General features: G+C 47.5%; 1 long non-coding RNA gene across 1 annotated transcript; it reads right to left on the bottom strand.

Annotated features, from left to right (window-relative positions):
* Nucleotides 1-12508: 12508 nt before the first annotated feature.
* Nucleotides 12509-14253, bottom strand: LOC144672743 (uncharacterized). The gene is made up of 2 exons (XR_013574157.1): nucleotides 13404-14253; nucleotides 12509-12934 (listed from the first exon to the last, which is right to left on the bottom strand). It is a non-coding gene; the product is annotated as an uncharacterized LOC144672743 (long non-coding RNA).
* Between the last annotated feature and the right edge of the window lie 474 nt (nucleotides 14254-14727).

Below are 14727 nucleotides of genomic sequence, written 5' to 3'. Positions count from 1 at the left end.
TTCTGTAAGTTTCAATCAGATCCCCCCTCATCCTTCTAAACTCCATCGAGTATAGACCCAGAGTCCTCAAACGTTCCTCATATGTTAAGCCTTTCATTCCTGGGATTGTTCTCGTGAACCACCTCTGGACCCCCCCCAGGGCCAGCATATCCTTCCTGAGATACGGGGCCCAAAACTGCTCACAATATTCTAAATGTGGTCTGACCAGAGCCTTATAAAGCCTCAGCAGCACACCCCTGCTTTTATATTCTAGTCCTCTCGAAATAAATGCCAACATTGCATTTGCCTTCCGAATTACCGACTCAACCTGCAAGTTAACCTTAAGAGAATCCTGGACTAGGACTCCCAAGTCCCTTTGCACTCCAGATTTCTGAATTCTCTCCCCATTTAGAAAATAGTCTATGCCTCTATTCTTCCTACCAAAGTGCATGACCTCACACTTGCCCATGTTGTGTTCCATCCATGTTGTATTCCATCTGCCACTTCTTTGCCCATTCTCCTAACCTGTCCAAATCCTTCTGCAGCCTCCCCGCCTCCTCAAAACTACCTGTCCCTCCACCTATCTTTGTATCATCTACAAACTTAGCCAGGATGCCCTCAGTTCCTTCATCTAGATCATTAATGTATAAAGTGAAAAGTTGTGGTCCCAACACTGACCCCTGCGGAACTCCACTAGTCACCGGTCGCCATCCTGAGAAGGACCCCCTTATCCCCACTCTCTGCCTCCTGCCAGACAGCCAATCTTCCATCCATGCTAGTATCTTGCCTCTAACACCATAGGCTCATATCTTACTGAGCAGCCTCCTGTGCGGCACCTTGTCAAAGGCCTTCTGGAAGTCCAAGTAGATAACATCCATTGGCTCTCCTTTGTCTAACCTACTCGTTACCTCCTCAAAGAATTCTAACAGATTTGTCAGGCATGACCTCCCCTTAATGAAACCATGCTGACTTTGCCCTATTTTACCATGCACTTCCAAGTATTCTGAAATCTCATCCTTAATAATGGACTCTAAAATCTTACCAACGACCGAGGTCAGGCTAATCGGCCTGTAATTTCCCATCTTTTGCCTCACTCCCTTCTTAAACAGGGGGGTTACATTTTCCAGTCTTCTGGCACCCTCCCTGACTCGACTGATTCCTGAAAGATCACCACTAACGCCTCCACTATCTCTTCAGCTATCTCCTTCAGAACTCTGGGGTGTAATCCAGCTGGTCCAGGTGATTTATCCACCTTCAGACCTTTCAGTTTTCCTAGCACCTTCTCCTTAGTAATGGCCACCATACTCACCTCTGTCCCCCGACTCTCTTGAACTTTGGGGATGTTACTCGTGTCTTCCACCGTGAAGACTGATGCAAAGTACCTATTCAGTTCCTCCGCTATTTCTTTGTTCCCCACTACTACTTGTCCAGCGTCATTTTCCAGCGGCCCAATGTCCACCTTTGCCTCTCTTACCCTTTATATATCTAAAAAAACTCTTGCAATCCTCTTTTATATTACTGGCTAGTTTACCCTCATATTTAATCTTCTCCCTCCTTATTTCTTTTTTAGTTGTCCTCTGTTGGTCTTTGTAGGCTTCCCAATCCCCTGATTTCCCACTGCTCTTCGCCGCATTGTATGCTTTCTCTTTAGCTTTTATGCTGTCCCTGACTTCCCTTGTCAGCCATGGTTGCCTCGTCCTCCCTTTAGTATGCTTCTTCCTAGGGATAAATTTTTTCTGTATATCCCAAATTACTCCCAGAAACTCCTGCCGTTGCTGTTCCACTGTCCTGCTAGGCTCATCTCCCAGTCAGTTCTGGCCAGCTCCTCCCTCATGCCTCTGTAGTTGCCTTTATTCAACTGTAATACCGTTACATCTGATTCCAGCTTTTTCCTCTCAAATTGCAGGGTAAGTTTTATCATATTATGGTCACTTCCTCCTAAGGGTTCCTTCACCTTAAGCTCCCTTATCAAATCTGCCTCATTACACATCACTAAATCTAGAATTGCCTGCTCCACCACAAGCTGCTCCAAAAAGCCATCTCGTAGACAGTCCACAAATTCCTTTTCTTCGGATCCACTACCAACCTGATTTTCCCAGTCTACCTGCATATTGAAATCCCCCATGATCACTGTAACCTTGCCTTTCTTACATGCCTTTTCTATCTCCTGGTGTATCTTGTGCCCCACATCCTGACTACTGTTCGGAGGCCTGTACATAACTCCCATTATGGTTTTTTTACCTTTGCGGTTCCTCAACTCTACTCACACAGATTCTACATCATCTGACCCTACGTCATTTCTTGCTATCGATTTAATTTCATTTCTTACTAACAAAGCAACCCCACCCCCTCTGCCTACCTGCCTATCTTTTTGATAGGATGTATATCCTTGGATATTTAGCTCCCAGTCCTGATCCCCTTGCAGCCATGTCTCCATGATGCCCACCACATCATACCTGCCAATTTCAATCTGCGCCACAAGCTCATTTACCTTATTTCTTATACTGCGTGCATTCAGATACAACACCTTCAGTCCTGTATTTCCAGTCCCCTTTCTCATTGTTGTCTATTTATCTGATGTGCTTGAAGTTAGATTCCTAGCCCTTTCCAAACACTCTGTCCTATTTTGTGTTCTGGAGAATTTAATAGCCTCTCTTGGGCTCTCCTTTCTTTTCAGTTTTTTCATAATTTTCCATGAAGTTGAATCCACCCCCCCGACACGCTAACCTGCTGCTTTGTTTCCCATTAGTCATACTCCTTGGAGTTTTACCCTTCCCTTTCCCCCCCCCAACTTTCTAGTTTAAAGTCCTGTTGACCACCCTATTTACCCTTTTCGCTAGAACATTGGTCCCGGATTGGTTCTGGTGGAGACCGTCCCAACGGTACAGATCCCTCCTGTTCCAATACTGATGCCAGTGCCCCACGAATTGGTACCCCTCTTTCCCGCACCACTCCATTAGCCACGTGTTTACTTCCTTTATTCTCGCGTCCCTATGCCAATTTGCACGTGGCTCGGGTAGTAATCCGGAGATTATAACCCTTGAGGACCTGTTCTTTAATTTAGTTCCTAGTTCCTGATAATCCCCAAACAGGTCCTCTTTCCTAGTCTTACCTATGTTATTTGTCCTGACGTGGACCACAACAACTGGATCCTCCCCCTCCCTCTCCAATATCCTTTCAAGCTGGTCAGAGATGTCCCTCACCCTGGTACCGGGCAGGCAACATACCATGCGGGATTCTCGATCCTGTTTACAAAGGATGCTATCAATTCCCCTAATTATAGAATCCCCTACAACTACCACTTGTCTTTTTGCTCCCCCTTCTTGAATGACCTCCTGTGCCACGGTGCCGTGGTTAGCAGGCTCATCCTCCCTAGAGCCCTGTTCCTCATCCACATAGGGAGCAAGTACCTCGTACCTGTTGGACAAGGTCAAGAGCTGAGGCTCCTCTGTTCCTGAACACAGGATCCCTCTACCTGCCTCACTTGCAGTCACACCCTGCTGACCCTGACCACTGACCGAACTTGAGTTACTTAATCTACCGGGTGTGACCACCTCCTGAAACAAAGCGTCCAGGTAACTCTCCCCCTCCCAGATGTGCTGCAGCATCCAGAGCTCGGACTCCAGCTCATCAATTCTGAGCTGGAGTTCCTCCAGCAACCAACACTTGCTGCAGATGTGGTCACTGCAGCTTGCAATGGGATCTGCCGGCTCCCACATCATACAGCTACAGCACATCACCTGCCCGGCCATCTCGACTTAGTTAATTAATTTATTAATTAGCTTTGCAGTGTGTTTTTTTTTCAAATTTGGTGCAGATTTCCTACCAACCAATCAGGTCACAACTTTCCTGTGATGTCACTTTTTCAGTTTTGGCTTCAGTTACTCTGTGCCCCGAGGTCACCGCTCCGTTGGTCCTCTCTCCGAGTCTGCTCCTTGGAGACAAGGCCACGAATCCCTGAGGTAAGCTAGATTTATACTCACCGCTCCGGTGCTCCTCCCTCTGAGTCTGCTCCCAGGATTTACTCAGCAATAAGCTGCTTTTTCTTTAAAATCCACTTTCAGAAGAGTGTCCCTCGCAGGTCTGGTGCACTCCTGAAGGCACTGCCTCTTCCTCTCTTTTTTTAGGTTTGAGGAGGAGGGAGGGATGGAAACACTACAGCAATGTAATGTTTGGGGCTATTCCGTTCTTTGACAGTGGGTCCTCCTTGATTCCCTCCTGAGTCGCGGTGTCTGTGGTGACTTCTCCCAGAATGCTTCAGTCACTTCTCACCAGCGCCCTCTGTTGGATGCTCTTCCTCCTGTTGAGTGCAAGAGTCCTTCTCCTCGATTCCCTCCTGAGTCGTGGTGTCTGCGGTGACTTCTCCCAGAATGTTTCAGTCACTTCTCACCAGCGCCCTCTGTTGGATGCTCTTCCTCCTGTTGAGTGCAAGAGTCCTTCTCCTCGATTCCCTCCTGAGTCGTGGTGTCTGCGGTGACTTCTCCCAGAATTTTTTTTTTTTTTGTAAAAATATACTTTATTCATAAAAATCTTCAATCACATTCAAAACCATTTCAAAAACAACATTACAAGGGTACAATCCAGGTTAAACTTTTACAAAATGTATCACCAGGTGCATCAGTACAAACAATATTACAGTCCTTTACAGCCTTTCATTTTGATCTGTACAGCCCGAGGGGCTCTAAACAGTTCCCAGTCTCTCGGTGCGCTGTGGTAGAAAGGTCTTAGACAGCGACCCTTCCCCATTGCGCCTTTGCGGCAGCTGCCCCAAGCTTTAGTGCGTCCCTCAGCACGTAGTCCTGGACTTTGGATTGTGCCAGTCCGCAACAATCGGTCGGGGACAAATCTTTGTGCTGGAAGACCAACAAGTTTCGGGCAGACCAAAGCGCGTCTTTCACCGAGTTGATGATCCTCCAGCTGCAGTTGATGTTTGTCTCGGTGTGTGTCCCTGGGAACAGCCCGTAGAGCACAGAGTCCTGTGTCACAGAACTGCTCGGGATGAACCTCGACAGCAACCACTGCATCTCTCTCCAGACTTTCTTTGCAAAGGCACAATCCACAAGGAGGTGAACAACGGTCTCTTCCCCACCACAGCCACCTCGAGGGCATCGTGCAGAGGGGGTGAGACTCCTGGCGTGTAGGAAGGATCTGACGGGGAGGGCCTTTCTCACCACCAGCCAAGCTACGTCTTGGTGCTTGTTGGAAAGTTCTGGCGATGAGGCATTCTGCCAAATGACTTTGACAGTCTGCTCGGGGAACCATCCCACAGGGTCCACCCTCTCCTTATCCCTCAGGGCCTCTAGGACGTTACGTGCTGACCACTGCCTGATGGACTTGTGGTCAAAGGTGTTTTTCTGCATAAATTTTTCCACCAGGGACAGGTGGTACGGCACGGTCCAACTACTTGGAGCGTTCCGCGGCAGCGTGGCCAGACCCATCCTTCGCAACACCGGGGACAGGTAGAACCTCAGCACGTAGTGACACTTTGTGTTTGCGTACTGAGGGTCTACGCACCGCTTGATGCAGCCGCACACAAAGGTGGCCATCAGTATGAGGGCGATGTTGGGCACGTTTTTTCCCCCTTTATCTAGAGGCTTGTACATCGCGTCCCTGCAGACACGATCCATTTTCGACCTCCAGATAAAGCGGAAGATGGCTCGAGTGATCGCCATCGCGCAGGAGTGTGGAATGGGCCAGACCTGCGCCACGTACAGCAACAGCGAGAGTACCTCACACCTGATGACCAGGTTCTTACCCGCAATGGAGAGGGGGCGTCGCTCCCACATGCCCAGTTTCCTTTTCACCATAGCCACTCGCTCCTTCCAGTTTCTAACGCATGCCCCGGTCCCTCCGAACCATATCCCCAGCACCTTCAGGCCGTCAGCCCTGACAGTGAAGGGGACAAAGGATCGGTCAGCCCAGTTCCCAAAGAACATGGCCTCGCTCTTCCCACGATTTACCTTGGCTCCCGAGGCCAGTTCGAACTGGTCGCAGACGTGCATCAGTCTGCGCACCGACAGCGGATCCGAGCAGAAGACGGCGACGTCGTCCATGTACAGGGAGGCTTTTACCTGAGTGCCTCCACTGCCTGGGATCGTCACTCCTCTTATGCCCGGATCCTTCCTGATGGACTCGGCAAAGGGTTCTATGCAGCACACAAAAAGGACAGGCGAGAGAGGGCAGCCCTGCCTGACTCCAGATTTAATCGGAAAGCTATCTGTTTCCCACCCATTGATTGAGACTGCGCTACTGATGTTAGTGTAGAGCAGTTGGATCCAATTTCGAATTCCCTCCCCAAAGCCCATTTTGGAGAGCACATCCCCCATGTAGGTGTGCGATATTCTGTCAAAGGCCTTCTCCTGATCCAAGCTGATGAGGCAGGTATCCACACCCCTGTCCTGTACATAGGCAATCGTATCCCTGAGCAGCGCCAGGCTGTCAGAGATCTTCCTGCCTGGCACAGAGCAGGTCTGGTCAGGGTGAATCACCAATTCCAGAGCGGATTTGACCCGGTTGGCGATGACCTTGGACAGAATCTTATAGTCCATATTCAACAGTGAAATGGGTCGCCAATTTCTAATTTCCTCCCTTTCCCCCTTGTGCTTGTAGATGAGGGTGATGATGCCTTTCCTCATGGATTCTGACATGCTGCCGGCCAGGAGCATACTCTCGTACACTTCTAGCAGGTCTGGGCCGATCAAGTCCCACAGAGCCGAATACAACTCCGCCGGCAGGCCGTCGCTTCCGGGGGTTTTACTCTTCTCGAAGGACTCGAGGGCCTTAGTCAGTTCGTCAGGAGTTAGCGGTTTGTCTAGGCTCTCCCGCGTACTGTGGTCTAGGACCTCCGTGATAGAGGACAGGAAGGACTGGGAGGCCGTGCTGTCCGTGGGCTTCACGTCATACAGTCCGGCATAAAAGGATTTGCTGATCCTCAGAATGTCGGACCGTGATGACTTTACTGAGCCGTCTTCTTCCTTCAGGCTGCTGATCACAGAGCGCTCTCTGTGTACCTTTTGGAAGAAGAAACGTGAGCACGTCTCATCCTGCTCCACGGAGCGGACTCTGGAACGGAAGATGATCTTGGAGGCCTCCGAGGCAAAGTGCGAGGCTTGCTGGCCCTTCACCTCTTGGAGCTCCTCCTTGACATCGACCCCCATCGACTGCAGCCGGAGCAGATTCTGCATCTTTTCCTGGAGTCGGGACATTTCCCTCTGTTCCTTTCTAGCTTTCTGGGTGCCTTTGCGGATGAAAAACCTCTTGATGCTTCCCTTGATCACTTCCCACCAGTGTGTCAGGGACTCAAAGAGGGGTTTCACGGTTCTCCAACCTTTGTAATCCCTCTTGAGCTCCTCAATGTTCTCTGGGGTCAGCAGTTGCACATTTAGCTTCCATGCCCCCCTGCCCACCCTCAGGTCTTCCTCCAAGTGGCAGTCCGCCAGTAGGAGGCAGTGGTCAGAGAAGAACACCGGCTTGACGTCGGTGGATCTGACTGTGAATGCACGGGACACAAACAGGAAGTCTATCCTGGAACGAATGGACCCGTCTGGCCGCGACCAGGTGTATCTACGCTGCGCTCCGTCTGCAGGGTTGCTGAAGACGTCGTGCAGCTTGGCATCCTTAACTGTTTCCATCAGGGATCTGGACGTAGCGTCCAATCTGCTTCCGGCCCTGCCGGATCGTCCAGCCGCATCGATGATGCAGTTGAAGTCCCCGCCCAGAATGACCGGCCTGGAGGTCGCCAGCAGCAGTGGGAGCTGCTGAAAAACCTCCAGCCGCTCAGCCCCTTGTGCCGGGCCGTACACGTTAATTAACCGGAGTGGAGCGTTCTTGTACATTACGTCTGCTACCAGGAGTCGCCCGCCCACCACCTCCTTGACCTCGGAGACGGTGAAGTTGCCTCCCCGCAGCAGAATACCCAGGCCGGAGGAACGAGAGTCGTTTCCGCCCGACCAGATCGATGGCCCGTGGGACCACCATCGTGACCATTGCCTGTAGGAGCTGAGGTGCGGTATCGCACACTCCTGCAGAAACAACAGGTCAGCTTTGACCTTGGCTAGGTAGTCCAAGGTCGCAACACATCGCGTAGTAGATTTAATGCTACGCACATTTATGGATACAATCTTTAAACCCATATTAAAGCATTTATTCTCCTACCAAACCCACTGTCTCTGAGAGTCCCAGACCTTTAGTCTGCTCCTTCATACCCGTAGTGAGCTCAAATTCCTTCACTTTGGATGGGCTGAGGTAGATCTCCTTGGCCGTGTTCTGCTCCAGTGGCATCTGGAGGTTCACGTAGTGAGCGGGTTTTGAGATGACCTTTGCTGGAGAAGCTTCTCCAAAACTCACCCCCTCTGGGGGGTTGCTGTTCCCGGCTTCCTGGAGCTGGGGTGCGATGATTGCCTCACTGCTCCCAGATTCCAGGGGCTGTGGTGCACTGGCCTCCTCAGGTTGCAGGCAAAGTTGGGGTGCGCTGGTCTCCTTGTTGTCTCCAATTTTCTGGAGCTCGGGTGTCTCGTCCTCCAACGCCCTGGAGCTTTGCCGCCTCTTCTGTCGGTGCCGCTCTGGCACTTCATCATCCGAAGAGCTGCTGCCCTTGTCATCCGTGTCGGATGGGAGACGCCTCTTGCCGCTTCTCTGGGAAACGCCTTTGCTTCTTCTTCGCTCCCTCTTACTTTTCTTGTTCTTCACCGTCCGCCACTCCCCCTGCTGCTTTTCCACTGCTGCCTCCTCCTCCATTGATTCGCTGTCCTGAGGACTGGAAGGTTCAGGGGGTAGTGCTGTTGATTGGCTCTCTGTTGCCTCAATCTCTTTCTCCACCTTGTCTCTCTCTGTGACTTCTCCCAGAATTTTTTTGATTAAATCTCTATCGTCTACTTCCTACCTGTAGGAAACTCGTTCGAGTTACCAACAGTCACAGATTGCAACTCTTTTCGAGTACAATCACAGTTCTTGGTTTCCGGGAGTGGGACATGAACCCACAACCCTCTGATTCAAAGGCGAGGGTGCTATGAACTGAGCCACAGCTGACACCTCCCTCGTGCTTCAGTCACTTCTCACCAGCGCCCTCTGTTGGATGCTCTTCCTCCTGTTGAGTGCAAGAGTCCTTCTCCTTGATTCCCTCCTGAGTCGTGGTGTCTGCGGTGACTTCTCCCAGAATGCTTCAGTCACTTCTCACCAGCGCCATCTGTAGGTGTGTGAGACGAGTGAGTGAGACATCTTGTTTTAAACATCTAGGGTAGGTAAGCAGTGATAATAAATAACCATCTTTATTTTAAATCACATAAAAATGCTTGTTGCTGGAATCATTTAATTGGGACAATCACTCTGAGGGTAAGAAAAAACACTTACATACAAACATATTGATCACGGGCAGTAAAAAGGAATACGTATTCTGTCCATGACAATATAAATTCTAAAATATACAGAAGTTTGTTAAAGAATGCAATTCACAGGGTTGAGGAAGTCCACCACAACATTAATAGTTCTTAGGAAAATATAGAAAATATAACATTTCTAGTAGAGAATCCAATTTTTGAATCCAAATATTGTTACAGTGAAATATTTGTGGACTATCCATCAATTGTTAAAGTAAATGACCTAAATCCCCGAATAGAGGACTACAGAGTTAATGAGATGCTTCTGTCCCAGTTAAGGGGAGAATTATCATCACCTCGCTCCAATAGCCCTACCTTTCCCCATGAGGGTTGCTGAAGCAAAGCCAGTGGAAGCTAAAAACCCAATGTATGTTTTCAATATCCAGACCGTTTCTGAGGTTGCATAATCAACCTCTTACGTATGGGGGTGAGACTGCAATTGCAGGTAAGTTTGTCCCCCCTCCAGCCCCCTTATTTTCCAAATTAGGCTGCTCATTTCTAGGCCAAGCGAAGGAACCTCACCAACAAAGCGGCAGTTTGAAAGAAGGTTCTGTGTGCATGAGGAGAAGGAGACCTGGTACAGCTGGTTTGGCTTGGCTGTATCAATTGTAACTCGGGGATGCAGCATACATTGCTCATCTCCCTGATACCCCCTTTCCCGAATTGGTTCTTGGGCGAACACATGAAGAGTGCACGGCCTGTGAGATGAGAGTCGCCGGGTTGGAACTGTTGCCACTCAGCAGAGGGTTTTGGGGCTGGAATACCTCTATACAGGAGTGGGCTGGGCCAGCAAAAAGTGGGCAGGCTCCTTGGCCTGGGGCTTTTTGGAAGCAGAGAGCTAGCAGGACATTAAGAATGGCCGAGTGCCTGCCGATGGACTGTGACTACCCAGGATCAGAGAGCTTCCTAAAACTTCATATTTGCCTCATTTCCAACCCCCTCAATATACCATTGATACCAGGAGACAACCATACCACCAAGTTAAAGGTAATTATCGGATGTACCTGTGCTGGGGAGGGAACATGAAAAGCTAAGACTTTTTATCTATCTCAATCTTTTTTAATCTCCTTGATGTTGGCGCTGCACTATAGCGACACAGGTTGTTATATTGCTGTGTCATTCTTTCTTTCTGGTTGGTTATGCATTAGCAATTGTACCCACAACAAATTTCTGTAAGGACAATAAAGTGTATTGGGTTGAATTGAATTGTGAGATCTGGCTTCTTCGATTGTTTAGAAAGCCAGCATAGTAGCAAGCTGTGAACCTCGTGGTGGTCAATATTTTCATGATTCACCTAACAGTGTGTCAAGATTATAATGCAGTTTAGGTTGGGCTAGCACATCAGCATAAAACCATCTTTATCAAATATTACACTCTGGTAGCTTTTGTGACAGTTTGCAAAACTATGTTATCAATGTTTTACCCTGTGATTTTAAAAGTGAATCCTTCTTAGCAGAAGTTACCCTTAAGATTCTAAGATGAGGCAAGTGGCTTCACATAGGGGCCTATGGCCATGCAGTGTGAACTATATTCACAGGAAAATAACTCTTTTAACTTATAACCCCTCATTATGGCCAGATTCCTGCACATGTAAACCTAATTTCCTTTAGGTGGCAGTATAGGAATGTAGTTTGACACCAGTGAGTGAAGCTGTTTCTACGAAAGCAGCTTCCAGTTTGATTTAATAAGGAATGGGGTGAGGCTGGTCTCTTCATTCTCATGGGTCACAAGAATAGCAACCTGTGCAGGAATATAACTTCGGGAGAGAAAAGTCCTTCCCAATGATCACGTGAATTTCTGAAAGTATGTTTTTGGGTGTGTGCTCTTTTGCAAGTTTTTCCTAGAAACCTTTGCAAGTATTTCCTTGGCACTAATGTACAAAAACTGACTGGGTATGTTATGGCATTCCTCAGCCTGCTAATGTAGCAGTAACCCTAAACAGTTTGCAACTAAAGTGGTTAAGGCTCACATTCAAATAGCACAGTATATAAACACATTAAGCGTGCATCCATTAACGTGACAGTAATCTAGGTTTCTATTCTTTTTATGCAGCGCTTACACCACAGAAGTTGTACGGTAATTTATTTTTGGTAATTTAAATTTGCTCTGCCTTCTTGCCACTCAAGGCCCCTTGCTTTACACCCAGGTGCCAAGTTGAAAATCTACCCATTTGTCACCACCCATTGGTGTCAGGCTCAGTGGCAAGCACTGGGTTGGCGAGTTGCTGGTTCAAGTCCCACTCCAGACTTGAGTACAAAATCTAGGCTGACATTCCAGTGCAATTGGAAGTACTTACTTTTGGATGAGAAGTTAAACCAAGGAGCCACCCGTATAAAGATCTCATGGCACGATTTTGAAGGGGAGATCTCACCCTGACCAACGTTCATCTCAGCCAATATCACGAAAAACAGATTATCTGGTCATTACCTCAGTAGTGGGAGTTTGCTGTGTGCAAATTAGTTGCTGTGTTTCCTATATTACAACAGTGACCACACTTCTCAAGTACTTAATTGGCTGTAGAGCGCTTTGGGATGTCTCAAGGTGATGAATGGTTAAGCAATGCCTATACTGTAAAATTCTCATCCTTTTTTCAAACCCTTCCAAGGTCTCGCCCCTCCCTATTCCTGTAGTCTTCCCCAGTCCACAACCCTCTGAGATCTCTGCGCTCCTCTAATTCTGGCCTCTTGAACATTCCCGATTTTACTTACTCCATTATTGGTTGTTGTGCCTTCAGCTCCCTAGGCTCTGGCTAAACCTCTCTGCCTCTCTTTCCTCTTTTAAGATGCTCCTTAACACCTGCCTCTTTGACCAAAATTTTACCTATCTGCTCTATCTGTTTTATTATGTTAAAGGTGCTACCTGTCCCACCCACCCCCCCTCTACCAGCTTATATTTCATCTCATTTCTATATGTCTTAGTTCTGAGGAAGGGTCATACGGACTTGAAACGTCAACTGTATCCCTCTCCGCAGATGCTGTCAGACCTGCTGAGTTTTTCCAGGTATTTTTGCTTTTGTGCTAAATTTGTGTTTGTTTATTTAAATGCTAGCCTTTCTTTCAAATCTTTCGGTGAAATACTTTACATCTTATCACTTGATTAGGCACCAGTTGCCTATCCTGCTGATGTATTGTTAAGCAACAAAAGAGCAAACTCCCTTTGATGGTCTTATAAAAGTTTTTCAATTTTAATTTGATATATGATACAACAGCATTGTACTCCATCTCAACATCTCTTTAAAAGACAATATTTTATTAAAACATGCATATACAGGAGTATGATACATAGAAAATGCTCAGCGGTGAATGGGCCACATTTTAGCAAAGAACTCAGTGGAAATGAAATGACAAACATAGATATATTGGTAATGGGAATCAAACAGTCCATTGACATGATCCCCTCTTTGTTTCCCTTTTTAAGCTCCTCAGACACCCTCCTTATGATAGGAGGGTGAAGGGGGTGAGGAGTTGGGCTTCCTGATGATCTACTATTCCTGATGTTGCTTCATCTTAAATTGAATTGAGGTGGATTCGATCTTGCTTCTTTCTCCTGATGAGGTATAAGCCTGCCTCAACAGTCAAACTCTTTCGAGTTATCAACAGGCACAGATTGCAACTCTTTCGAGTACAATCACAGTTCTTGGTTTCCGGGAGTGGGACATGAACCCACAACCCTCTGATTCAAAGGCGAGGGTGCTATGAACTGAGCCACAGCTGACACCTCCTCAACAGTCAAACTCTTTCGAGTTATCAGCAGTCACAGATTGCAACTCTTTTGAGTACAATCACAGTTCTTGGTTTCCAGGAGTGGGACATGAACCCACAACCCTCTGATTCAAAGGCGAGGGTGCTATGAACTGAGCCACAGCTGACACCTCTCTAAAACAAACACTGGAAACTCTTTCGAGTTATCAACAGTCACAGATTGCAACTCTTTCGAGTACAATCACAGTTCTTGGTTTCCGGGAGTGGGACATGAACCCACAACCCTCTGATTCAAAGGCGAGGGTGCTATGAACTGAGCCACAGCTGACACCTCCTCAACAGTCAAAACGCACCCATGAATGCGAACTTGTCAATTGCCAATTATGCTTACAGATGGACAGTAGTGGCACTTCTGAGTGTTAAGTAGATAGAACTGAGATTGCAACCTACAAACATGGATTGAGAAATGGAGGAACAAGCTGGGAATCAGTTGGCGCACCATAATTGGATTTTACACTGTACAGTAGGGTCAATATTCTCTTTCCAGATTTTGAAATTCCTTGTAGTAATTTACCCTTGCTCTTTCTCAGGCCATGACTGTTCCTTTGGGTCTGGTGCCATGGGTGCTGGCTGCCTTCTGGATGCCCTGCCCACTGGCATTATCTGGCCGTAAGCATTGTCAGTGAATGTTATCCAGTAGCTAGATGGGAGCAGTAGCATCACAGCTGAGCCCTGTCTTAACATTCCAACAAGGGCCACCGAATAACAATCAGTATCAGGAACTCGGACTAACTTTTCACAGTAGCCAAGAGGCACTAAGGCCAATTGTAGAGGTCCATCTGCCACCACAACTGAAACCAGTCAAATGAACAAGGGATGGAACTCAGGGCCATTGTGTTCTGCGTATCTCAGCTTGGTGCAGTTACCAGTAGAAACATTGAAGGAACCCTGGATTTGTCTCTGAATACATTTTTAACTTTCTTAAAGAATGCCTTAAGTTCATGACGCCCAGGTTTAGAGGGTGAAGTTACAAGGGCAGGCTGCATAAACTTGGCTTGCATTTCGATGTATTTGGAAAATCAACAGGTGATCTAATTGAGATGTTCCAAATGATAAAAGGATTCAATAGAATAGACATGGAGAAACTATTTCCTCTGGTGCAGGGATCCAGACTCAGGGGGCATTAATTTAATATTAGTGTTAGAGATAATTGGAGCTTTCAAGACCAAGATGAATACGTTTTTGTTGGGTAAGGGTATTGGGGGATATGGAACTGTGGCAGGTAAAGAACATAAGAAATAGGAGCAGGAGTAGGCCATTCAGCCCCTCAAACCTGCTCCACCATTCAACACGATCATGGATGAATATCAACTTTATTTTCCTGCCATACCCCCAAATGAAGACGAGGTACCGATTGAATTAAATGACAGAGCAGGCCTGAGGGGCTGAATGGCCTCTTTCTGTTCCTATGCAAAGTAGTGCTCTTTCCATAAAGTAATTCAGGACTCCATTTTAATTATGTCCGGTGCCTTTATTTTCTAAATCATATCAAATCTAAATAGTTTGCCTTATCTGCAAACATTTTAATCATGATTTGAGTTGCTACTTAAACGTCAAACTGTCATGTTGATTGCATTAAAGTGGAAGGCCAAACAGTGCAACATTCGCATCAC

This window comes from Cetorhinus maximus, chromosome X, assembly GCF_964194155.1.
Source record: "Cetorhinus maximus chromosome X, sCetMax3.hap1.1, whole genome shotgun sequence".
Classification (NCBI taxonomy): Eukaryota; Metazoa; Chordata; class Chondrichthyes; order Lamniformes; family Cetorhinidae; genus Cetorhinus; species Cetorhinus maximus.
This window is presented reverse-complemented; position numbering and strand designations above follow the sequence as displayed.